At 36.4% G+C, this 27897-nt stretch overlaps 1 long non-coding RNA gene across 1 annotated transcript; it reads left to right on the forward strand.

Moving 5' to 3' along the window:
• Window positions 1-1504: 1504 nt before the first annotated feature.
• Window positions 1505-26043, forward strand: LOC139589462 (uncharacterized). Its single transcript, XR_011679017.1, has 3 exons — window positions 1505-4340; window positions 7396-7481; window positions 25665-26043. It is a non-coding gene; the product is annotated as an uncharacterized lncRNA (long non-coding RNA).
• The last annotated feature ends 1854 nt before the right edge of the window (window positions 26044-27897 follow it).

A 27897-nucleotide genomic window follows, 5' to 3' on the forward strand; every position in this document is an offset into this window, starting at 1 on the left:
ACCCTGATTTTGGCAAGTGGCAAAGTCTAGTCACTTCACACGTAAGATGTGGTGTTAATAAAGGACTAGCAATATTTAAAAAAAAAATTATGCAAATGATTCAAATTAGATTTATTAAAAATTATGAAGGAGAGCAGTGAAGTTTTAACAAGCAGCTATGCTGTGCATTATCTGTGCACAAAGCAGATGTAATGATGCATTATAAATGCTGAGAAAATTTAATCAGTGTAGAAAAAAATATAATGAAATGGTTGTTTAAACACTGCTAAGCTAATGTTATAGTAATTAGTTCCCATTGAGCAAGACATGGTGCATATTATCTTGGCTGTGTTTGATTAGTGATCCTGCCTATGACATCTTGTCTTGTCTTAACTCTACTTCAATGTAATTTAAAAATTTTTTAATCCTAACCCCAGTTAAACATACAAAAAACAAGCATGGCATCAAATTCAATTGTTCTTCCTTTCCTTTTCTAACACAATCTCCATGAAAGTCTGCTCTGATTTACTGTGGCTATATATGAGGAGGCTGAACACTTATGCTTGCAGAAAACATGGTTCTGTGGAGGTTGTGGGGGATTTTTTTCCCCTGGAAATAATATCAGCAATAGTACTTGTAATGATACTCATATTTTTCAAAATGTCCTTGTAGAAGGTGGATTGGAATATACTGAAGTTTAGCTATGTGTTTTTTCTGAGACTTCTATTAGCTGAGTAAGACATAAATTTCAGCACAGGTTTGTCTCAGTTCTTCAGAGACTGTAGGGACACTTTTTCACTGATAGCTGTACGTCAGTCCCTAAAATGAACCATATGGAAAATTCTAATCATCAGTTCTTTTACAAACATAAAGCTTGTATATAAATAAAGAAGGGATCTCATTAATCTTGTCTATGGATAATTATTTCTAGGAGCTGATTAGGGCTTTTGCATTAGGAACTGTCTTAAAGTCATAGAGATTCTGAATTGTGGCTGATGTCTCTTAATCACGTTGGATCATAAATGATAGATGGAACTGTATTATTTTTGGAACCTTCAGTCAATGAGACTTACTCAAAGTTTTAAGATGTGTTCAGCTCCTACTGAACAAAGTATGAGAGTTGAATTAAAAGCCATTAATGGAAAGTTTAGAATCCACTATCTCGTAATACTGAAGAGCAGAAGAGGAGGAGACTGTTTTGCAAATGTGGAGTAACAGCTATCTGTTGATAGGGAAAACAGATGTTGAGAAGAAAGACTAGAGTCTAAAAAAACAAAAAAACTTCTCAATATAAATGATAATATAAAAGTACAAGTGGACTACATACCACTACATTGCAAACTCTGCATGTTCAGGTCTTCACAAACACTAGAAGACTAAAGATTTATTTTTCACTTTGAAGAAGCATGCAAAGCATGCATGTATCTGCCTTCTTTCTCTTACTGAAGAAAAGTAGTTAATTGTTATAAAATGTGAACCTTGACTGTAATTTTAACTAATAATTTGTGTATAAAACCTAAATTGATACTGTCAAGGTACTGTTCATGGCTTTAGAGTCAGTAAGAATTTAACATGATGAAAATTGTTAAAAAGAGAAAAGATCTTCGGTGAAATATTCTAATTTTTACTTGTGTGAGTAAAGGCTTCATCAACTTTGTAACAGTTGTACTATGGATTTTGGAGTGAGACCATTTCTAATTAATCTAGTCACACTTTATATTTTTGATTGATCGCTCAGTTTTGTGGACCTAACGTTATATATTTTTTGAATCCTAAGATACATAATAGTATATGTTTGTAAACTGCATGTCTATTGCTCAGGGAAACTGCCCATTCTTTTTTAATCTTTTGGATAATTTTGCAAAACTTTGATTCCACTCAAAGAAATTTAAACCCACTATTTGAGAAAGGAATGGCCCACTGATCTCAGGTCTAGGTACCAGTTGGTACAATTATTACTGTTGGCATAACCCTAGAAATGAAAAATGATTTGGGGCTAATTTGAGAAAGGAACAGGTGAAGCTGAAGTAATTTAGGAGCAAGGAGAAAAGGAACAAAGTGCCAGCTGCTCCAAGAATCATTGGCTTGTATCAGTGCAGCATATGGAAGGGCAAATCATAAGTGCATGATTTCATCATCTCTGTGGTGAAGGCTTTGCCTTCAGAACAACAGTACCCAATTTTTGTTGTGGATTTTTTTGGTTAATAAAGAGGATTAGGTTATGGCTGCTCCAGGAGGATCCTGAAGAGTCAGAAAAGGAGCCAAGACATGGCTTTCCTCCAGAAATGCTTTTTATGTTGTGGAGAGTCTTAAATCAAAAGCCTCAAAGCTGAACTGAGCTGACAGTGAATCTAACTAATATACATTTAAAGAGAAAAAAAAAAAACAAAAACAAAAACACCACACAAAAAAATCTGTATGCACTTACCTAAAAAATCTATATACACTTACATAGGTAAAGGGTTTGGTTTTCCTTTATTAGTTCTCATGTTCTGTTAAAAGCTTTTTCTAAAATCTACAAGTTGCTTAATGCCTTCTATCTTTGTGAAAGTAAATATTTTGTCACTGTGATGCATCCTGCTTTGTTCAGAGACTACACTTTGGACTCACATCTGTAATTGCAGCCATGACATGAAGATACAGGGCAAACCTTATAGGCTGATTTATCTTTGTCAGAGAGGTAGCAATGCTCAGCACTGAAATCCAGGATATACGTGACTCTAAATAGAGCAATTTGTCAAGTATTTCATTGACACAAATTGAAATGAAACTGAGTTCTCAGACTCTAGAGGTCACTTTGCAACAGGAAGAATTCATTATCTACGTATACACAGAGGAAAACTGTTCCACAATTGAAGTTGATTTGTGAGAGGTAGATGTACACACATAAAACTTAAAACTCATAGGTCACACTTTCAAAGTAAACTAAAAGAGCCTACAGGCTCCTCTATTCCCTGGCTAATAGCCCATCAGTTCCTCTGAAAATAAAAAAATGCTACTGTCATAGTAGTGAGGTCTATAGAGTGTTTCAGACTCTTTAGGTTTACAGAAATATACAAATTACCTGCTTCAAATCTTAGATGAGGCAAAAGTCTTCTCATGAATGTGTATTAGAGTGCTACACACATATATACGTGGCATCCCAACCTAAGAAGAATCCTGTTTTTTAAGGTTAATTTATTTTATTTCACATATGGCCTACTTTCAAAATTTATTAGGGATGTCCTCCTCGCTTGAAGGCGTGCTTACATTCAAGCCTATTGCTTCAGAAGCCTGATTAAAATCTTTCCTGGGTTAAAGCACAGCTGTCAAGAAAGAAGAAGAATTCTGCTATGCAGAAACAAGCTCCTCTTTAATTTGCTCAGATACTGTTGGGAGGTGAAAAATGCGTGAGAAAAGACAAGGAAAGAGAAGAAGTAATGATAAAATTGAGAGGGGGTGAAATACACATTTTGAGCTCCAGGGAAATTTATCTTACATGTGCAGTGTTTTATGGCAGGGGAGCAAAACACTGCTGGTAGGCTAAATTTGTTGGAATGGGTGTCTGATCAGCAGTAACATCAGGACGGTCCCAATGGTGGAGATTTGCCAGAGGGGAGGAATATTGCTTTCCATTGCAGAGTTTCAGTAGTACTTAGTCTCCCTTTTTTCAAATGCTGCAAGTTTTCTCTGCTTTTGCCTGTGGGGACACTGTCTGGTTAAGCATGACAGTACTTCACATCCACTTTGCACACGTGTGGAAGATCCCAGGCAAAGAAGGACTAGTACTCAGGATTTGTTTTCCTGCAGTGGCACCTCTTAAAGGCCACTGATATGAATGTGCAGGTTTGACTCTTTCTTTTGGGGTGAAAGATAAACAGATTGACTAAGAAATGAGTAATTTGAAAGCAATGAAAATTCACCCTGAAAGGTGGAAATATGTTTACTGTCTTCTCTATCTAGAAAATGTTTGGTTGAGGCATCCACTAGAGAGATAACTACAGATGTGTGGTATCCAGATGCTTTAGACAAACTGAAAAATCTTAAAATATTAGGACCACCATGTATCTTTTTCTATGTTTGGGTTTTTGCCCCTTTATAATAAGTTTCAGAGATAGTAATATTTCAGATGGTACTTTGATAAATATTAGTCTAATGAAGCTCTTGGGAAACTGAGAATGACTTCAGGAGGATCATTCACTGCTCTCAATAAGGATATTTTCAAGATAAATCATCTCTTATGTTTTTATCTGCCAGAACTTCATTGATGTCAGGGATACCACTGCTTCAACTTTGCTGTTTGCCTGGATGAAGGGTGCCGTGCTCTGGACACCAGGGAAAGTCCCCTGGAAAACAAGGCAGACTTATAACTTTTATTTCTTGTGAGTGTTCACAGTAGTTTTTATGATCTACTAAACTGCAAGTGTTTGTTGGGACTATTTCTTTATACTATCATCCATACCGAGTGTAACCTGTTATTGTAATTTGTCTCAAAATTATTTCCCCACTAATTTTTTACTTGAAGAAAACCTGTTTAACTGATGCCTTTCCTGTTAAAAATATGCTTTCTGATTGATGTTTGTCACTGGGAAGAAAGCTTCCTTTGAACACTCTTATCCTGCTCTGATCCTGCAGATGTCTCTTAATATGCTCCTGGTGGGTGTCCTAAAGTTTTTGTATTGTTCTTTGTTCTGAAACACAGACAGAACATAGAAAGACAACCAGAAAGCTCTGGTTTGCAAAAAGCAAGTTGTGCCAAAAGCTGTAGGAGACAATGTTTATTTTGGAAATGCAAATTCTTGTGCTATGAGTATTCAAGGAAAAAAAGGTTAAAGAGATATTGCCATGGGTAACTTGAAAAAATAATAAAATTGTACTAAAGTGACAGTAAATAGTTAAGACTAAATTAATAGGCTAGAGATTTCTGGTGATAAAAATGACAACCAGAATTTGCTCAGCTTGGCTAGGAATATTTTTTCTTGTAAATGCACCATGATTTAACCTCTGAGTAAAGTAAACACCTGATGAAACAACAAACTTATTAATATTGAAATGCCTAATGACTCGTTACTAAAAATACTGAGAATTCAGAAGAGGACTTTTATGCAGTAGGAATATGAATTTCTCTTCAGTGAAAGTCTTAAGTTATGCTTACACAATTAGGCCAGGTTATGGACTGTACAGCAAATTTTATCAAATTGATTATTTAAATAGGAGCAAATTACATGATAGTTGCACACTGCTGTCTTTAGATAGCCTTGAAATTGCAAAGGACAGAAAAAGAAAAAGTAGACAGCCTTGTTTTCTGAGAAAGAGAGAGGATAGGAAACACTAAGGAGTCCAGACATTCATTCTGACAAGTATTCTTCAAGATTTGGGATTAGGGTATGCATTTTAGAGTGATGTAGATTAATCTGGAGACTATATGAAAAAGCCTTAATGTAGTTTAGAAGAAAGACTGCTAGAGCAGCAAGTCTGATATAGACTAAGAGGCAAACCAATTTGTTAAATGGAAAAAATTAGTTTAAAAATTAGTTTAAAAAATATTGTCCATAAATTTCTGTTCAATTTTGACTTAGTGCAACTAATGAAAAATATGTATATAAAAAAATAGAAATAAAAATACCATAACAACAGGCAAGAGAAGTTGTAAATCCAACTGCTGAGAAACTTTTTCCTAATACCTGTTTGGAACTATTTGTGAATACTGAGACATTACAAGTCAGTCAAGTTGGTTGGCTAAATTCTTCCTGGGACATTTGGAGTAGTTTATTGATGCACTTAGGGGAACGTGGTGTTGTGATAAAACCCCTTTTCTTGATTACATGTAATCACTACACCAATAAAAATATAAGGTAGAGCTGTAATAATTATGATTAAATATTGTAGTCTAAATTTTGGAATTCTGGATATGCTTAATGATATTTTAATCAGAAAAAAAAAAGAAAAATTACTGTTGGAGCACTCTTTTGAATATTTAAAAATGAGACTTTTTTGTTAATGTGAAATTTTGGTTTGGAGGAGAAATACAAACAGTCATTGTATAAAGTCATTGAAGCCCATAACGATTACTGATTATGTTTTTCTTTCCCTAATGATAAAACATGAATATGTTTGTCACATTTGGAGCCCTAAATTGATGGATAAAGTTAATATTATGACTGGACTGTAATTTTGCTGGTAGTTTGTAAATCAATCATTATTATCTGTTTGCTTTTGTTGTAAGGAAAAGGGAAGACAGCAAGCAAATATTTACTTTAGATTATAAAAAGCCTTATTTATGAAAGATAAGTACAAGTATAAATAAAATTCAGATGGAAAAATGTGAATAAAATTTTGATCTTGTATTTTATGAGGAAGGAAAAAACTGCAATAGTGTGTGTCTTTGAGGAAGAGCTCAGCTTTAATGGAGGTTTTCTGTTTCAGTGGAGAAATAAATTTTTCAGCTAAAACAATCAAAGCATTAACTAAGAGGGGAAATATGAATGACTATAAAACCTTAAAAATTAGGGTTCTATAGAACACTCTTGTGGGAGTCTAGAATAATTGTTTTAAAAAGGACAAAAGCAGAAAAATATTTCAAATTTCCTGTATATAACAGACAAAGGATGACAAAGTCCATTTATATATGGGGGTGCTAAAAAGATGATGCAGGGAAAAGACAAGTATTCACAACCATTTCGCTTCTGTATCTGAAAATAGATTAGCTGATATGCCACTATCACATGAGGATGACATACTGCCTTCTCATCCACTAAGGAGGATATTAATTAACAATGTTTAAAGATAAACACTTCAGACAGAAAGCCTGGATGATGTGCTACAGTCTAATACCAGTGGTTAAGATGTCTTTCTTACTAACATTAATATCTAATAAATGTGAAAGATTATAACACTTCTGAGAGGTATTTGAAGTAGACAAGCATTGCATGGGAAACTTGTTAAACCGTGCTTAGCCTTAGCTGCTGTAATAGGAGGCCCTGATACTGGATTTGGTTAAACAGAACTGTAAAGCAGTGAGTTTCACATTTTTCTATGGAAAACAGGTCTTGTTCCAGCAGATTATAACTTTGGTTGCTTAAGGTAACCTCATAAAAACTATCTCAATGGCATTCCTTCAATGAGATTCCATTTTTAAAATGCCACTAAAATAATATCAGTACATACATAAAGTGTGTGTTAAATAAATTTAAAGTCAGATAGTGGATATCTCATAAAATCCCCTTCAGTTGTGGTATTTCTAGTAGATTTGTTGGATTGTGCACCAGAGACAGTTTAAGTGTTAGTGTTAGGTAGAATTTATTACCTAAAAAATAAAAAAATTGTCAACTGTAAGATGATAGAGACTGCAAGAAGAGTGAAAATTTGATTTAATGACCCTGTTTTGTATTATTTCAGCATATTTGATTTACATAAGATAATTTCTGTATTCCAAAGGGAAAAAAGGAATAAAGAATGAAACTGAATTTGTTCTGAAAAAAATATGGATATTACAGATGACATGAACTCAGAAGAAACCATCAGTGAGTAATTCCATCCCTAAAACATCTGTACATGCTTTTTTGAAATGAGTAATCTTGAGTGGGAGAAAATGGGAAGTGTATGTCTGGTTATGGAACACTGTGTATTTTACACAGTTCTGCAGTCCAGTTCTGAAAAAGTAATTAAGGAATAAGGAACAATAGAACAAAATTCCATCGAAATGTGGAATGTAGAGTGCATTAATGTGAGAGCCTTTACCTCAATACATCTAGATCATCAAAGAAAGCAACATAGTGAGAGAGAAAAGCAGCTTCCCGAGAAGCAAAGGCAGAGTGCTTAACCCTCATGAGACAGACCAGAAGGAAGAGCAAATGTCTGGAACCGAAAGTCAGACAGATTCAAGTAGGAAGGGGAATTTGTGTCTTCTTTGAGGGCGGGGGATGAATCACTTGGAGAAGCTGTGAAAGGAAGTGGTGTTTCTTTTCTAATCCTCCCCATCCTGCTGTTCTTGGCTCTAGACTGAAAGACTATTTAGAAAATATGCTTTAGCTGGACACTGTTTAGACTTTAACATCCCTGATTTTAGACATCTTACAAGGTCAGCTAGGTAAAATTTAATAGTCTTTCATTCAAAGGGAGTGAGCTGTATGTTGAAACAATCTTTATCTGCATTGATATCAAAAACAGAAAGAGTACCTCATGCTGTTAACTTCTCTGCTCCTACAAAAATAACAGAGGACAATGCATCAATGCCTCAAAAATTAGGAGAATTGGGTGTGGTAGTTACTTGAGGTTCTCACAAAATGTAATCCTCTTTCATTATTACTTAGTATTGTTTCAAATCTTGTGTGGAGTCAGGAGCAAACAAGCTAAAAGCCAGCCTGAGGACCAAGGTGTAAAATCTATATATTAATCTCTGAACATTGCTGTCTATTCCTTGTGCCTGGCTGTAGTTTAAGGTATTGCAAATAAAAAGTGCTAAAATATTTTGGACAATTTCTTCTTTCTATTCTGCTTCATGTAACACAAGAGCACAAAAAATTGTACAGTGGTGAATGACTCATACTTTACCCAGAGTTAACTTAATCAGCAGTGACTAAATAATGAAGATGCTGCACATTGGTTTCAGTAAAAGCAGGGATTTCAAAATTACCTTCCCATTTCCTATCAAAAAAGTAGTAAAGAAAATTGCTCTCCTACTTTGACTAAAATGGTCAAATGCTAAACAAGAATTCACATTTTTTTTATTTGTTATCTTGAAATGTAAGAAAAAGCAGTTGTAATTTTCCTGAGTTATCTCATTTATGACTATGCTAACTACAACTTATTCAATATTACCAATGGTAGGCAAGAAAATGAAATGCTTCTGTAAATTTTAAGTCATCAGAAATTCAAGGTTCAGAGGGTCAATAATAGAATATTACATGTTCAGCAGACATAAACAGAGCTAATCAGTTAATGTAAATTTCTTCACTGTTAACAATAATCTGTCTTCTTGCAATCCTACTGTTTCGCAAATACCTTTTCCAAATCACTTCAAGAACGAAAGTAATTATTTTTTTAAGCTCTAGAAGGCGTATGTTAAAAATGCAGAGGAAATAATGGGGAGGGCACAGTACCAGTTTAAGTACAGACTTTTTTGGAGTTGAGGTTTTTTTTTGTTTGCTCACTTGGCATGTTCAGAGCAATTTAGCAAGTGTGTTGAGTGGCATTGTTGTCAAGAGGTACTATATTAATGGTGTTCAGGATGTCAATATTTAGTACGGTAGTTACCCTTCAGGGTGTCTAAAATGTACTTGCCTGATTGAAATGGTGGAAACCAAAAAAGAGCAATGGGATTTGGACAGCTGGAAAGCAAATGACCTAGGTAAAGTGAGCAGGGCTTCACAGTGGTTAGTGTCTTGATAATTTCTACTTTTATCTTTTTATTGAATTACTGGAAATCTTGAGGAAGGTTTGAAATTATGTAGATGAAGAGCTGATTCATTGTGACTAAGGTGCTAGCAGGAAAGAAGGCATCTATCATTCTCTTTCTAAAGAGAATGGAATCCCTATTTATTTAATCACAGATTCACCAAGAACAAGAAGCATGAACAACCTCTGAACACCACTGTGCTCAGAGAGCAGATTTCTTACTCTTTGGTAACTGGTTTGTACCACAGGCTTTCAAATGCAGGGTGTTTTCCATGCATTTCTTTTGCATCACTGTCATGAACTGACCCCATTTTTATTCTGGGGACTGTTACTCCACAACTATTGAGTGAGTACTACTGATCACATGTCTGTTGTCTGTGTCACTGTGTAATACATTACTTGCCACGGAACTGACAAGGCAATGCTTTCACTAATAAGCAGCTAATTGCCTGGAATGCAGTTGGAAACTTGTTTAAATTCAAACAAAAAAAATTGTATGCTCTCAGAGAAAAAATTTCATGAGAGGAAACCACTTTGAGGTGCTTTAGATATGTATGGAGATATTGGTCTATTAGCCTTATGGAGGCTTGAACCCAAACTGCGGTGCAGACTCAGAGATGCAAAGACTTGCTAAATAAATCAGAGGCTGGATTTATCTGCTCAGTCTTGGAATTCATAATTTTACACAGCTCTGCTTCCAACATCCATTTCCAATCTGTGGAATGATTGATTTGTCTTAGTTCTGGTCCCAACAGGATTTTTCATGGAGGAAGCATATTTCCCAATAGTAAACACAGCTTCAGGCATGTATATAATGAAGCACCTGTCTCTGAAGAACATGAGAGAACAGAACTCCCATCACTGCTATAGGATAAAAAGAAAACTGTGGGCCCAAATTAAAAGCCCATGCTACAAGTCCCCATAAAAATGAGCATTCCTATTCTAGCATGACTGCAGTGTCATGCAGTGACCATGCCACACCAATGAGGACAACATAAGTAAAATGGTAACATGTACGTTAGATGCCCCTTGAAGAAGAAAATCCTGTAGGAATATTGAATGTGTTTTTGAAGCAGTATCAAGCCAACAGCTGGTTGCAATCATAGTAATGGCTTTGGGTATTGTAGAGCTGTGGCTTACCAAAGTGGCCCGTGGATTGCTGACATTTTGGGTACTTTTTTCAGAGGCCCTGTTTTTCTGCAGTAGTGCAAAGCAGAGCTCTGCATTCAGGCTGTAACTTCTGGTTTAGGGAGTTACAAATGGAAAGCTGTGTGCAGGATATGGGAGCAATAAAACACTTCCTTTCTTTTTCTCATCTTTCTTGTAATGTCTATATGAATATTTTTAAATTCCCCTTTTTGATTGAAGAGAATTTGTGCTAAGGAGGTGTGGACTGATTCCTCATATCATTGCTTCTAGTTCAACCCAAACACTCAAAGAACTTTGAAAAAAAATTGGTTTAAGATTGATCTCCTGTTACTGTTAATACATGGTAGTAAGTATGAAAAGGTCAGGAAAATGGGTGAAATAGAAATGCATTTCCTATTTCTTTCAAAGGCTCCAGGGTAGAGAGGTGATCAAATGCACTGTGGAGCCAGGTTGTGCAATGGCATGAGAAGGGGCGAAGCTGCTTGTAGAAGAATTAGAGGAGTCATAGGCAACACCAGCCATTGCTGCAGTTACTGATGTGTGTCTGTTAAAGTGATGCTTCCTTTTGGTGTGTCATCAGACTGCCATGATGCAGAGAAGTCCACAGTGGCAAGTGACACAAAGAATGTTTAGGCTTCACCCTTTTCCAGAGCACATCAGGAGTTGAAAAGCTGAAAATTTATAAGCAGCAGGGAGGACTTCAAGTGGCTGCTTTAATTAAGATGAGCCAATGTACAGAGAGTATGTAGCTAAAAGATTTGTTTTGTGCAGAAGCTGTACATCCCTTGCTGCAGAGCCCAGACAGGCTGTGCAGTGAGGTTGGCTGAGGGAGGGAAAGAATCCTCTCCCAGGTAGCACTGCAATAGAGATGTGGCTATTTCAGCCTTTGCCATGGGGACCTAGATTACATTTTTCACAGATGATTGGCACCTGCTCTCTGTGCTTGACAGAGACCTTTAAATTGCAGGAAGATCCTTGAACTCTGCTTTCAACATGAGGCTCTATAGAACGCTAAGTACTTTCTGAAATAAGGTTTCAGTTGTCTTATATTGAGCATTCACACAAAATGGAACATTTTGACCTTGTTATTTCAGTAAAAGGAGAAATGCAGCACCAGTCACCTCACAGTACTGGGATATTTGAGAGATGTGCTGAATACTGTTTGAAAACTATTTGACAGCCTAAAAAGATCTGGACAATAAATGCACATATGTTAACCTGTGTTTTGTTTTAAATTTGTACCTGTTATGTAAAGCATCTGTGGCTGCATTTGAGCATTAAAGATGCCCACACAAAATCATCTAAAAGTAATCTCTTCTTTCAAAACACTTATTTTATAAACAGATAGATCAGGACTTTGCTGTAAAAGATTTTGCTCTTAATAGACTATAAAATCAGCTACTCTCATATAGACTGCTGACTCTTTTAATTGCCTTGTTTAAATCAAGCATTGTTTTGCAACTAGAATTTTTTTTTGAAGGGGAGATTCACAGAGGTGGTATTAACAAGGACTAGTTCAACTAAAAATATACAATACAGCTTAATTAATGTGTAAAGCTCACAGAGAAAATCACTCCTTCTAACTGCTGTATCATTAAGATTAGAGGCTGAAAAATCTTCCTTCCTGAAGGTTCTCAGGATAAAAATAAATCCGTAGCTTTACATCTTTCATTTTTCATTTTTATTTCCATTCAGTTTTACTGATTGAGCACAAACTGTAGGAACCCCAAGTGTGTGCAGACAAATGAAAAAATAAAGTACCTTTTTTTATAAGCCTCAGAAGCTTCAGAGGGACTGTATTACTTTCACTCAGCAAAAACTACTTTAAAAAAAAGAAGATAAAACCATATTTGATAGCTGCTGAAAGAGGGAATAATCCAGATACAGACATTATGGCACAACATGCCATGCAGTTTCAATCTGCTACACTTTAGTAGCACATCAGTCACAATGAGCCTATTGTGAAAGGTTTTATCCTATTTTTATAATTTCTAGGAGACCCCTGGAGGCATTAGGAAATATGTATATTTTTGTGTGAAGGAGCATGAACAAACTGCCTTCGTTATAATCTGAGCAGTTGTTGATTGATAATTCTTATAGGGATCCTAAAATGGAGATTTCCCAGCTGTGCTAGATGAGACTTCTCATCTCATCTAACACCTATAGCTCCTGAAAGACTGTTCCAAATCTCATCAGACCAGAAACATGAGATGGGTGGACTGGGCAATGCAAGTGCACACTCCACAGAGCCCCCATTCAGGCATTGTGTGTCAGCATTTGCCAGCAGACAGCATTTGGAGTAAACTCAGAGACAGACAATGACAGATTTAGCATCTCGCTCCATTTGCAAAGGCAGCCCAGTGCACATGCACAGACGTGCAGTATGAGGAGCATGCCGAGGAACTACCAGAGCCTCCCTGCTATAAACAGCACCTGTGCTGCCAAATGGTGGTGCCACTCCATGGACAGTTCCTTCCGTGTTGCCTCCAATTTATGAAGCAAGTTCCCAGGACCTGATCCCTCTTTCTCTGTGTGGGAAAATTAAAAATTAGGATGCTAGTTTCCCCTGTCATTGAGCAATTTGCTTGACCATATGATGATGTGATTGAGTAGGGCCTCTGCTCAGTAAATAGAAGCCATTTCACTCAAGCAGTAAGACAAACAGCACACTGTTGTGGGGATCAGCCTCCAGAGTCTGGCTCACCTAGAGATTCAGGATAAAGGTTCCTCTAGCCTTATCTCTCTGCTGCTCTGAATTGCCTTCAATCAAATCTTGCCAGTGACACAGGACTGAGAATTTGTTCACACCCCTCAAGTGCAAAGACCCACATTTTTCTCATGTCACATTTTCTGAGATCAAGTCAAAGTTGCTAACACACATCAGATTCTTTTCTCCTCATCTCGCCAAGACTCGCTTCTTTCTCAATATTCTGCATAAATTTTAGGCTAATTTCCATGGCTTGCCATTGTGTGAGGTGTTCTGCTATTTTGTTTATCCGTAGAGGTAATGAACAGAAAATGGCAGTGGATTTTCTTCCATCTCTTACCCACGCTGCTGTGGGACAAAATGCCCACAAGAAAAAAGCCCACCAAAATTGCCCTTATGCCTGCTGAAGCTGTTGCTACAGCCTGCCCAAGGCACTGTAGGTACTGCCTTCCCAGGCTGAAGTGTAACTATGAATTTCAAATTGGCCTTTGCATGTGGATTTACTGTGCACTAGCTGTCTATTAAGACTTCAAATCCACATATAGGCCTCCAGCAGTGAGTTAACCAAGCCCCCAAGCCTCCAATCACTTATAAATACACCTCTGCTTCAAGAAAACTGTGAGCAGAAATACCCTATGCTAAATGTTGAGTGTTTTATACTTTGCTGTCTCATAGTGGTATTTGGTTAGAAAATGCCAAAGTGGTGGTTGCCTGGGGAACTTGAATTCAGCTCTTTTTGCAGCACACTCACGTCAGTCTTTGAGCACACTAATAGATAGGATTTTTTTTCCAAAATTTATTTTGTTTCAGCATGGAAAAAAGCAATTAGTATTTTACTATTATTCTCTACTCAGAAAGTATGACTAGTTGTTCTGTAGCTGAAATTAAATATTAGAAATTACAGAGGAAACTTCATCCTAAGCATATACAGACAAAGTGTTAAACAGGGAGATCCCTACAATGAGAAGTCCTGGGTTACCTTAATGAATGAGAATCCTGTGAACTATTTTGCTTATAATGTTGAGAAAATTACAGAAATTTTTAGTGCTTATCTGCATTTTTTTTCTTCAGAACCTCATATATTGATTTTATTATTGATCATAATATAGAAAAAAGGTTAATATTGAAAAACAAAGGATTGCTATTCCATTACTTAAAATAAAATTTGGAAACTATTACCATGTCTGAAAACTGTTATCACAATGTTATCTGAAGTTCTACAGTACTTCCCTGATGTGTGAAGGAAGGTGTGCCTGGAGTGTCTGCTGAGCTCAGTAGTAACTTCATCTGCAGGAAGGCTACTCCTTACACTGAAAACCCAACCACCTGCTCTAGCCCAGGCACTTCTGCAGCATTTCAGCTCTAGGGCAAAATCTGGCTATCGGTTATGTAACAGTGGCCACTGTGAACCTGCAACAAGGTTTTTGTGGGAGCTGTACTCTTCCAGTTTGGCCCTTATTTTTGGTGCCTTTTCTTGTCTTTGCACCCTGAATGACAGCTCTTTTTGCCTCTCGGATCTCCCAGATAGTCTGGTCAGTATTCTCCCATTAATTTCTTTGGGTTCAAGGCAGTGCCCCAGTGAGCAGAAGAAAACAAAAATCAATTGATACCTACAATAGATGCATTTTTCCTGTAAATAAATGATCAGCAAAATTACTATATCTTATTTTATAGTAAATTTATCTGTGCAGACACGTATTTGTGTTAATGAGCTACATTAGATTGGTGAAATAAACTGCTGGACTTCATTAAAATTAAAGCACATAGAATTATTCTGAGATCAGCCTGTTCTTCCTGCCTAGCTTTGTACAAGCCATGAGTTATAACAACCAACAAACTTTGCCAACAAACAACCAACTCATGTTGGCTTTTGTTATTTTCCCCCTCTACTAACCTTTCCACAGGGTCTGTAGGGCCCCACTATTCTACTTTTATCACCAAGCACAAATAGCTGTGGAGCAGTGTGCAGCATCTTTCCCAGAACAGTCTCACAGGGAGACTGTGTGGGTAGGTGGAATATTTTTTGAGATATTTTCTGATGGTTGTGTTCTGCCAACTGGCTCATCTCTAAAACTATTTTCAACATATTTTTCAATCCAAGGTTCATTATTTTTAATTGTCAAAAAAGGTCACGTGTGTTGCATGACAGGACCGTACTTACTGTCATGAAAAGCCACTCTTCTAGTAAGACTCATTAGGTACTTGCTTGAAATATTTTTCTAAAAAGGAAAAAAAAAGACATTTTATGGCAAGTGGTACCTCTGAACACCCAGAACACATCTGGTTGATGAGCTGCTCCCAGTTGCCTTTCCAAGTAGACAAAGTCCTTGTTTATGGCATTTCCTATTCAAACATCTGGTGTTTTTAAGACATTTTCGGAGAAAAATAGCTTTCTTCTCCTGTGCCCAGAGACTACAAGGAGTTTCTCTCTCAGAGAAACCTGTCACCCAGATTGTTCTGCACAAATGGAAAGTAAAGGGAGACAACTTTTGCCTGTATGGCATAAAGCCAAGTGCACCAAAAATGGTACTGTGATCCCCGGGTGAATCACAGAATTGCTTCTGCCCTGGATCTGGAACTGTGTTGTAGACCTTGAGAAAATTTCTTTATAAATCCTTAATTCCTTCTTTGCCTTCACCATTAACAATATTCTTCCTGAAGCAGTTTCATGTTTAAGGAAACATGTGAATACTTATTTTTAGGAGATCATTTCACAGGTGCAGGTGTGCAGTGTCCCTTGTGTGGCGTCTGAATGCCCTTTACTAACTAGAATCATGTTTTAATGCATTATCTAACAGGCAGCAAACAGCATTTGTTCCCACGAGGCTGTTATATTCAGCCAGCTTGTGTGTAATGAGCAAGGTGGCCATTAGCTTAGGATTCTGCTCATTGCTCTGCACTGATGAATACAAACTACCTGTGGCCCTCAAGAACATTGCAAATATTTGGGAATTAAACATTGTTTACATAAAGAACTCTTGTAAAACTTAAAGATGACAATATATGAAGTCAGTTTTTTTACTAGTCAGGCCAGCTAGCTGGGGAAGTGAGTGGGAAGAAATAAAATGAAGAAAAGGATAGGGCAAGCAGGAGCAAAAACAACACTTCCTTTGTGCAGATGGTTTTCATTAATACTGCTGTCCAAACTTGGTCTTTGTTCAGCTTTAACTCTTCGTTGCTTTTATAGTCATGAAAGACAAAAGTAGATCTTAAATCAAGAAAACATCCTATTTTAGAATGTTTCATAAGACTAGGTTTATGTGCAACTTTTTCAAAAGAGCTGAAACATATTCTTACAGAGAAATAAATATCTAAGTTGTGCTCTCTAATTCATGGATCTTAAGCACTTGCTGAGCTGTTTTCACTAATTACATAGCCAGTCATTGGCCCAAGCTATGCAGCAAAATCATTAAAGTTACCTAGGTCATTTGGTTGATTGCACTCATCCTTTTCTGTGAGCAAACCAGTATTATATGCTAAGGGAGGCAGAAATAAACAGGACAAGAAAAAGAATTTCCACTTTGCTTAATAAAAATATACAAAAAAGCATCCATTAGTTCCTATGTCTCACAAACCAGAATAACATGCTCTTACCTTGAAAGTTTTGCTGTCAAGATCACTTCCAAGATTCAAAGTGACTTTCTGGGCCATGAACTGCTGCAGAGCAGCCTCATATCATCCTTGTATGAGAAGGTGCCCTTTCTTTATGCAAGATGGGGTAGGAAAATTTTTGCAGACTGCCTGACTTTTGGATGCTGCCCATTAGAAAGATAAATCTTCACCATTGTTTCACGGTTTAACAATAAAATTCAGTGTGGACATGAAGAAGTTGATTATTAAATATTGGATTTGCTTTCCTTTACCTGAGGCCAGAACACAGACCTCTTAAGACAGATATGTGTGTGTGTGTGGTGTGTGTGTGTGTGTACATGCAAAGAAGAAATTGAATCCCTCACTCATTGCTGTTCTGTTCTTTTTTTATCCTGTCCATGAATTTTGTGAGGAAGCAAATCTAAAAGTGATTTGAAGTGGAAAAAGTTTACTGTTTGGACTCAAGACAGCTGTGAAGAGTTTAAAATTATGTCTTGTCTTTATGAATATAGTAAAGCCAAGAAATCCCAGCTAGAAGACTTCCCGGTGCATTTTGTCCTGACTCTTAAAGAGGTTACCTGCTTGACATGGTTTGCTATGGGCATGTTATGAAGGAAGCCTGGAGACTGCCATGCAGACTGCCTCCTCACTCTGCCATGCCTGCTGGGGATGCCACACTACTCACATCTGCAACTCACTATTATTATTCCAGAAATGTCCTTTAAAAAAATGTCACATGTAGTAGTAAAAATATTAATAGTGTAATAGTAAAAGTGAATTTTGGAATGCATCCAGCCATCTTTAACAGAGCAGACACATTCTAAGCAAGACGACCTTAAAGAAAACCCTGAAGAAAACAGTCTTAATTTTTATATCTGTATAAATATATATTTTCAGTGAATGTGGTGGCGTGTCTCTATATATATATTCTTATGTGCGTATATGTGTGCATATATGCTTTTTATATACGTATATATAGAAAAAAGTATGGGTCTAGCTTCATGTGAATGCTTCAGAAAGAAGAAAGGTGGGGATATTAAGTTAGGCAAAAAATGGTCAAAGACCAAATATCTCTGTTCAGACATTGTTTGCAGTTTCACATTTTGGCTGTTTGTCATTACCTTACTACTTTATGCCTCTCAAATTTTAGATGATGCTTCAGGGATTATCATGTGAAAAACCATGAAGAAGTATAATATGGAGTGGTCAGGAACTAGATTTAGTTGATCTATATAGTCTAAAATATTATGCAATCAAATAATTCAGAAGTGTGTTCTGGTGACTTGAGAGAGACCTCACACCAATGATGTTTTTATGCCTGTTCAAAATGAGAAATCTTAAATGCTAGCTAGGTTAAAGAAAAAAATGAAGGAAACAGAAAGAGAAAAGAACAGCTTGGTTGAATGCTTTTCCAATTTTCCTTATCTCCTCTGAGCAATTGTGGACCTATTGCTTTGGTTTTATGTACCACTTTATAACATATAAAGACCATTTCAGACAGTGGCTTTTCTGGTTGAGGACTCCATTCCTGCAGTGCCTATCCAGTGCACTCTGTGTAGGGCATTGTTTTTATCTTAGTGTTTCCACAGGCATTTACATTTATTAGTACAAATGGGTAGAAGGTCTTTTTCCACCATGGTTTTGACATCATTAATATTGACTGTGCCTGTGGAGTCACCTTGAAGTAAATTTTGGGAATTTTTTGGCAGTGATAATAATACACAGAGTAACAGAATAGGAATAACATGTTAAGAAGGGGATGTTACCAGGTATCTATAAGGTAACTTCACATGGATGAGTGATCTTCACCTATGGGATAAGAGCCAAGAAGTGGTAAATCAGCACCTTGTCCATTAAATATTTTAGCTAAGTACTTACAGATAGGGGAAAAACCCATTCACGTCACCCATTTCACGATTTCTGAAATGTAAAACTAGATCCCACAGGCCAAAAAAGGGCATGCTTCCTCAGTGGTATCTGGATGACTCTTAGTTGCAGTGAAAGTGAATTAAATTAGGATCCACACTTCACGTTAGTCCTGCACTAGAATGATTAAACTTTTCAGTGCTGTTGACTTAGATCTGTTAGCTTGTTTATGATGGAGGCTATGGGAACTGTCAGTGGAGACCTCAGTGTAAATTAGCCCTGGGTACAAGTAAAGCTTTATAGTGTTGTACTAGTGTTACCATTGACATATGAACAAATGCATTCAGGTTTGGATCTTTGTATGGATGGATGAGTTTTTTGCCTTGTGGGTAATTATGAAAATTCTAAAAATTCCCTTATGAATAGTTTAAAAGTATTTAAAACAGTCAGGAAAATGTGAGGGCTTTCAAAACTCGCCTTTAAAAAGCTATCCATAAGACTTACAGCTCTAACAGCATCAGTCCTCTAATCTTGATGCTATTTTTATTCACTATTAGTATAATTAGTTATGTGAATCTGACTGAAGGTATCACTTCAGTCAGGGAAATAGAAAAACTAATTAAAGACATTTTCAAATAGCCTTTTGCAGACAAGAGAAAGCAGTCGGGGGAGGCAGTGGGAGCAATTTTAGGTATCTTGCAGATTGATGAAGTGCTTCAATTTTTATTCCTTAATGTGTGCCAGTATTAAGCCAGTGGGGCAAACAATCAGCATTTACTTAATGTAGACATAAAGGAAAAGGAAAAAGAATGAGAAGATCAAACTACAGCCAGAGCTAGAAGGTACAGTCAAAAACCTTGTTAATTTAGATTGCTCTGAGGTGGCTCACCATTTTCAAAATTATTTTTGAGGAGGAAACAAAGGACAACACAATGCCTTTTGAAGTCAGAGTCCCTTTTTTCTTCTGGTAATGAAGTCTGACAGACTGTCTTTGATCTTTGAAACAATCTACAAAGTTGTACAGCTTTGATCGCTAACATAATGGATGTGGTGTTATCTTCCGTGTGTTGAAAGTGGGTCTTAACCAGCCTAGTTAGTAGGGGTGCTAATTGAGATACAAAGAAGCCTTACCCTGAGCATGGAAGTGAGGTCTTGCTAGCAGAGGACACACCTGCATTTATATCCTGTCTCTTCAGAGTGAAAGCCTGCAGCGGACAATCACAGACCGCAGCACTCTGTAGTGCTGCCTCCCCTTGTCAGATACTCGTAGTTTTACAGGATTAACACAAGTAGGTTATTTTTATGTCTCTCAGTTTGTATAAGCTTTATCTCGCTGTGTCATATTTCTGGAGAGCCTACTGGTGCTTGCTAGCAGGCACTCTATTAGCACAGTAACATGATGACAGAATTCCCTTTCTCTCGGTGAGCACTCCCAGGCAGACGCAGGAAATGTGCCTGGGGAGGGCTACTTCTCTGTGCTGTGCTCTCTTAGGAAAACCCATATTTTTCTAAAGAAACAAAGCCCAGGTTTGGACCTGAAATTGTAATTTGATGAACTGTTTCTGAAATAAAGGGGAGAATGCATGTAATTTCATGGTATATTCTTGGAACAAACAGGCTCAGAAGTCCTGCAGTGTGTTCACATAAGTGGAGCTGCTTTAATTATTAGCCACAGATATCATCATTTAGGTTAATTTAGAAGGCAAAATTTTTCCTCTGTCTCATTTATGATAGCATTTTAAATGCATGGCTCTTCTCTGAAGGCACAAAGAAGAGGAAGGCTGGGGAAGGATTTTCTGCCCTTGGCAATGGACATCTTTCTGTCTGCATGTGCAAATAACCCCCTTTTGCTGGTGGGTGGTGCTTTTATACAGTGATAAACAAGAGCAAATGGGATGTCAAAAAGTTTATGGGATTAAGGCTTATAATAAGTGTTATCAAAATGTTCTTGAAGCACCATATTCTGAGAAGGTTAACTGAGATCATGACACTAAAATAATTTGCTTGGGCAAATGTCAGGCTTATTTTTAAAGAAACCACGCAGTGGAGTTCAGGACTTACTGAAGGCTTTTGTTTTCAAAAGACTCCATCTAGTGTGGTGAGTCTAAGCAGAAACAGATGTACCTGGAAAGTACACAAAAGGAAAGTAAACTGAAGCTTCAGAAGAGTCTTTACTCCATATGCTAGGATATCAGGACTTGCTCCGTAATTCTGCAAATTCCTCCTGGTTTTGGAGATTGTCATACCACAGGGTGTTTGGAACCCTGCTAGTACAAAGATCTGCTGTGGAGCACCCAGTTACCCAGTTCAGTCTTGATAATCATGCCTGGAATATGTAAGTTTTTAGTTTAGCCAAGGGAATATAGAATGCTTTTCAATACCAAGGGAAGACAGAATGCTTTTATGATTTTCTGAGCTTTTGATCTAACTGAAATATTTCAGAAGAGTGTTCTCTGAAAACTGGCTTCTTTTGTGCATATGTGGAATCAGGTATCAGTGAAGCCTAAACTGAAATGCTCTGACTGGAACTCTATTGTTGTACTCATGTTCACCAACAAAGGGATCCCAAATTCAGGCATAAGACAGGAATGCCATAGTAGAGATGCTGGAGAGGAGAAAACACAATCCCATCATGGTTTTAACAAAGTTCTGTTTGTTCATCTGGACAGCAACAAAATCTGTCTAGCCTTGGGTTGGCATAATCTCATTTTAGATGTAACCATTTAGTTGTCAATTCTTGCTCTGGTTACTCCTATATGGAGGCTTTATAGTTTCATGTTTTTAACATTTTTAAAAAATTTGTTTGTGGGGCCATTTTAAGGCCTGAGGAATTTAGGAGTGAGAGAAAAAAATACCAATATAGTGGTGGTCTGTGTATTTATTCATTAAAATGTTAATATTATTACAATTTTAAGGAAGCTGAATTTCCCCTGAGGGAAAAGGAGTACCTGCATTACTTTAGCCCTCACATGGCTAGGTTGTCTGTATTTGATCCTGAATCATTGGGCATGTACCTATTGTACAAGCAGGAGTAATGACAGAGCTCTGAAGGACAATTCATGTAGGAGCTATAGATCTCAAAATCAATAGAGTGCTGCAGAAAATAATGGAAACCATAAATGTCATGATAAGGAAAGACATTAATGTCAAATTATGGGCAGAGACAAGACTGACTGAAATAATGTGAAACTGAGGTGACAGGACAGTGAAGGAGCAGCGGTACTTTATTTATCTTGCAACAGAAGTCTTGTTTTATTACAGTGCCTTGAATAAGGGATATATCCAAAATCATACAAAGGGCTTTTTGTGCTATATAAAATGGATGAATTTATGAAATGGGGCAGAGCACCATCTTTTACTGCATTAAAACAATGGAATAAAATATGGATATGTGGCTGATGACAAAAAGCTACTCTGCTGTACATCGTAGGTTGTTGTTGTTGAAAGCTTTCAAGTCTTTCTGCTCTGAATGCCCCCAGTACCATCCCATGTTCTGCAGAGGAAGCTGTGGGTTCAGGAGCTGTAGTTTGTGCATGGTCCCAGCCAGAGCAGGGACCATGGTCTTTCTACTGGGGTTCATCTTGAAACAGTAATTCTATTCTATGCCACAAAATTCTGTATCCTGGACATCAGCCAGATTTTTTCTCATTCTCCTGGATTTTGAGATGTGCCTGAATTCTGTCAAAGACTGTGCTATTGGACTAGGTCCCTATGTTAGAACAACTTCTGGTTTTAATTTGCCATAGAAGAATATTAGGCAAGGTTTCAGTAAGGAAAAAATCAAACTGAAAAAAAAATCCAACACAGAACAGAAATGAAATCAGGATTTTTTTTTTTCTTGGTCAGGGGGCCTGTGCTCTCCAGTAAGTCTGTTTGCTTATTAAAAAGAATGTGGGTTCTACTTAAAGATTTACCAGGAGATTCTCCTTGCTGTCCTGTTGGGCGGCACACATTTAAGTAGTTGAGTATTTATAAAAAAGAAAAGCACCAGAGAGAAGATTTTCAGCTATAATGTAAGCTTTGAATCAGTGGTATCAGAGACAAAACTGGATTAATATAAATCCTTCAAGGGATAAAACACATTTACAGATTAACCCTGACCTCTGCTTAAAAACTCCCAAATTCTCTTTTCTCTATTGATTTATCTAAACAGAACTGCCTGGCTGCACACAATGAAATGCTTCCTCTGCAGGTCAATTAGCAGGCACCTGGATAAAGCTCAGGCTTCTGTTAAAATCCCATTAGATGCTGCTACAGGCAGTTGCTGTGTGTTTTCTACCAATATGAATATTGTATTTAGAAATGCAGGGTATATGGTATAAAAATTCTGGCAGCTATAAATCTTGTATTTGAAATGGATGGCTTTATTGACTGCTGCTGTCTCTGAGATGGAGAAATGGGGAAATCTGTTCTATTCTTTTGATTTAAAATGAGAGAGCACTATTTAGGGATGATTGATAGTTGGAAAGTGACTTACCAAGTGCTCCACAGGATTATATTACTCTAGATAATAGGTTAAACAGGAAAGAGGCTTCTGAATTCAAAGGCACTAAACATCATTTTATTGCAAATGAGAAAAATCAGTGCAAGTATGACACGGACATGTTCATTTTTATTCTAGACCAAACTAAAAGATCATTCTATAAATTATTAATTCCAGTCTAGATGTGTGCCACCCTGAACTGTTGTCTGTCATGCAATATTTCATAATTTTTCATGTCCTGAAAAGAGGTATTTTGAGTCCATCCTGAAGCTGTTCCATGTCCACTCACCCCAGAACTTTAATGTTGCCATAGAAAATCTGAGACTATATCAACCTGTTTACTACCGTATGTTGGGTTGCATCTGTCTTCTACCCAGTGGAGTTGTAATTGGGAAGGTCACCAGATTTTTTTTTAATGTCAGGAAATTTCTTGTGAATTGAGGATAAAATTATGTCTCTGTTGAATAAAAGAGCAAAAATTATTTTGCTTTTTTGTGGAGCTAGCATTTTAGTCGAACTTTTCCACATGTCTATATTTAGGTTATGCTCCAAAGCACACAGAGAACAGATGGGAAAATCATTCAACCTGCCTGTATCTCAAGTTTCTGATCTATACAACTAGGTGGATAATAGACACCTCAGGTATTTTAATAGTTATTAATGTTAAAGCATTTGACAGCTTTGAATTGAGATATAATCAATAGGAAGTTTGTAGGAATTGTATTATTAATAAAGCTTTATAAATATACAGTTGCATTGTATCATTGACTATAAACATGTCTCTCAACTAGAATTTATCAAGTAAACATTTTTGAGGGATGATTCCCAGTGCACAGTGAAAGGTCTTGTTATTGAAATATATTGAGGATTACAACTGACTGCAAGAGTTGACTGCATAGCTGCAAGGCCCAGCTGTTTTTTTAAATGTCTGCAGTCAAGAAAGACTTAGGACTGGAAGAAATCCAGTGAGTTGGGCAGTTTCCACTAAATGAGAGAACATTTACCATCTTTTATTACTCTTAACCTTTCAATGTTATTTACTTAGAACTTTTGAGAATATGCCATTCCTGCACACCTATAAAACACACAGTATTTTTGTACTTTGAACTTTCTGTTGGCATTGAACAAGCAAGGTGTTTTGATACTACCTAAAATGTTACCACTTTTATGAAATGAGAATCTGTAACATCCCCAAACCTCCAGACAGCTTAAATTATCTTGGAAAAAAATCAGTAGGAAAGGCATATTAGATCATGCCCCTGTTTTGAAAGACATACATCCTTGAAAGCAGACAGACATTAAACTGAAGTGACACTTGCTGTTAGTCAGTTTCTCTGGGAGAAGCTAAAATGCTGCTTGTTCTTGATGTCTTTAGTTACAGTCCAAAGATATGTCTATAAGAATCAAAGTACTTTATTGTTTTAAAGGCATTACAGTTTTAGAGGTGTTGAGGTATAAGCTAGGTGTTTAAAAAGTGTAATAAATACATGTTTCACCATAAATTATGTATAGGTTGTAGAACTTTTTTATTTGTTTGTTTTATGAGTTAACTTTACAGTTGGGTAAATGTAGCTTAATAAAATATTTGGTGTTAGAAATATCGTTCATGGATTGTTGAGATTATTCCTTGGATACACTTTTTGTCTGTCTTGTATGGTGAAGAGGGATGCAAAATGTTATATACGTGGAAAGTAAGTAGGCACAAAATGAGAGTGGAGGATTTGCACATTAGAAGGAAAAACCCACTTTCTGGCAATCAGGTATATCCAGCAGTGCCTTTTAAAGCACTATTGGATGTCTTGGGTGTTTGATAAGTCACAGAGCCAAGAGGGACATGAATCCCTTCAGAACAAAGGCTGCTGTTTGTTAAAAACAGTAAGTTATTGCTATTACAGCATAAGGATTGTGTCAGTGTTGCTGACTAAGAAAAGCCTTGGGCCAGTCTCCTCAGAGGTAGGATGAGCTCACTACATCTGTCTTGTTCTCCAGAACTTTATAAAAATAATAGCAGCAAAAATGATGCTAAATACTTAGTCACCAAGATTTACAGGTTCCGTTCACTATACAAAATACTAACTTTTATTCTGTTTTTTCATCCTTTAAAAATTATGGAGGATACATTTATTAATCTTGAAATGACAGGGAGAAGGCATAACCATGAGGAATGTTCTTTTGGAAATGGGTGCAGTTTTATCTTGAACCCTTTTTTGAGAATTTTTTTTTCAGTTATCAAAAATATGTCACTGGCAAATAGAGATTGTGTCTTCCTTTGGCCATTTGCCTTATCCATAAAAGACTAAACATTATGAAGCATTTGTACCAGAACTGCTGTAAGGAAGGTTTGGATATATATGTCTTACTCTAAATTAAATGAAAACTATTAATTTTAACTAGTGAACATAAAAAAGAATAATTTGGGCTGAAAATTTGAAAAGGATTGATTTTATAGGGAAAGTCAAATTTCTGGGAAATAATAGAAGTGTTTGTTTTTCACTAAGCCCCTCTCTTTACCAGAGCTGCTGACATCTGTAACAACTTCTTGAGGCAGAACGCAAATGTAATTGTGTGTCTTCTAAATGAGTTACAAAAACAATGGAATTCTAAATGGATATGGCAAGTAAATTTTATTTCTTCTCCATTTTCATGGATTTAATGAGAGTTTTATGGTTTTTATCACACACTAATGCGGATATCAACAGACAGCTAACATTCAAATATGTAATTGCCACAGAGGATAGTAGGAATCCGTAAATAAAATAGCAATGACCATTTCATTGAGTTTGTTTGTTTGCATTTTTAAACGTTTTTTAGTGCCTTCCTTGTTAACATTTCCTTTTAAACTGTATGAGCTGCAAATCTCAAAAATTGATGTTTATTAATTGCTTACATAAAAATATTACTTTCACCACAATGCTTCAAATACTCAGTAACATCAAAGTATCTGAATTATTTTGTTTCTCTGAAAATAAAAATAGAGTTTGGGGTGTTTGAGTGAATATATTCTAAACTATGTAAATGTAAGCAATTTATTAGATACATTTCTCTACCAATGTTTTAGTTTCCTTTAAAATGGTTTTCAACTTCATGCTTGTATTCATATATTTACATGTGTTTATCTGCATATTATTTCAGGACTATGAAAAGTCATCCTGAAACAGCTGTTTCCCGTTACAGTGCTGCAATTGGCACTTTGGAAAATGCAGATACTTCACAGTTGTTCTGTTGCCATCCAGGACTTGTCTCAGGAACAATACAGTAAATATGTTTTTCAAGGAAGGCTGTTCCATAAAGTATGCTAGTATTTCAGCAGAAGCTTCCTTTTTCTTTCAGTTGTGTATGATGTCAGGGAGAATAACACACTGTTTTAGAGTACTTTTTATTTTGTTATGGTGTAGCTTGAATTGGTTATGGCCAGCTGTGTGCCTTAGTCTTGGATATTCATGTACAAAGGTTGTGACTGACAGCCAGGAGTTCCCTGTAGTTTCCAGTGTTGAAAAGCTGTGATAAATTACTGACACAGGACAGTCTATAAAATAATATTGTTATTGTGTTTGAAATGCATACATTCTGCTTGCCTAAATAGGGTGATGTACTAACTGGACTGCATCACTTCATATCAATTCAGTATTCAGAGAGGGATGTAAAAAAAATGAATTAAACATTCATTTACATTTTAAAATTAGTTTTCCTGCTTGTATGTGATAAAAACAAGGTTCTTTAACTTTTCCTGTAATGAACATTCATTGCTGAATGTCAGCATTTGTGTTTCTGTTATATTTGGCTTCTGTAAGTCTTAGTGTGAGCTTGTGAACAAAAAATGTATCAAGCAAAATTTAGGTTTACTGCAGAATATGAAGCTTAAATATGTTATCAGTAACTGGCTCCACAGAAGGAATTTGAAGTTTTAAGAGTTTCATTGATTGAGTCAGGGATCAAAACAAGTTACATTTATGCTTTTAATCAAAAGTGGATGTGACTGCCTAAAGTTCAGATTTTAAACAGGCAGCCATATGAAAATTAAATACTCTAAATGTTTCAATGAGGAGATTTTTGAAAAAAAATCAACAAACCCCCGAGTATTTAAAGAAATTGATGAGTGAGAACTTTCTAAGAAAGAAAAGGCAGCACTCAGATACATTGTTAAATATAACCCCATCTTAAAATATTCGTGACATGTCACCCTGCAACAGTGAATTCAGGGAAAAAACATGCTTAGGAGATCTCTGCATATCATAATACTTCTACCTTTTTATTTCTCTAGTTTCTTGTGCAATTTCTGGCCATTTTTAAGATTCTGCTGCCCAATAATTATTAGTATAGGTCTCTAAAAATATGGCACATATAAGCAAGTATTTAGGTGAACTTATTTTATTACCCACATTAGCTATGGTGGGTTTTTTTTAAACTTTTAAATTATCAGGAAGAAGGCAATTTATGATGTCTGATTTATGAAACAGCAAAATGGTGTTAATTCCTGTTTTCAGCAAAAGTGACTTTTAGTAAGGCCCAAAGGAACATGAATATTGCATAGCATACTTTTCAAAAATTACTTTAAAAATACACTTTAAGCCCTCAAATCTTTTAGGAAATTTTTAAAGTTCTACTGATTGTAAGTAATTTCTCAGCTGATAGAATCAAAGAGTGTTTCAAGTAGTTCAACCCTGAAGGTATTTATCTAAATTATGGCATTGAAAAATGTCGTAGATGGTTCAATCTAATCAAAGGTACATTTTTACCCACAGTCCTG

This window comes from Agelaius tricolor, unplaced genomic scaffold (genome assembly GCF_023055355.1).
Source record: "Agelaius tricolor isolate 1412-34295 unplaced genomic scaffold, bAgeTri1.0.p SCAF_4, whole genome shotgun sequence".
In the NCBI taxonomy this organism is placed as follows: domain Eukaryota; kingdom Metazoa; phylum Chordata; class Aves; order Passeriformes; family Icteridae; genus Agelaius; species Agelaius tricolor.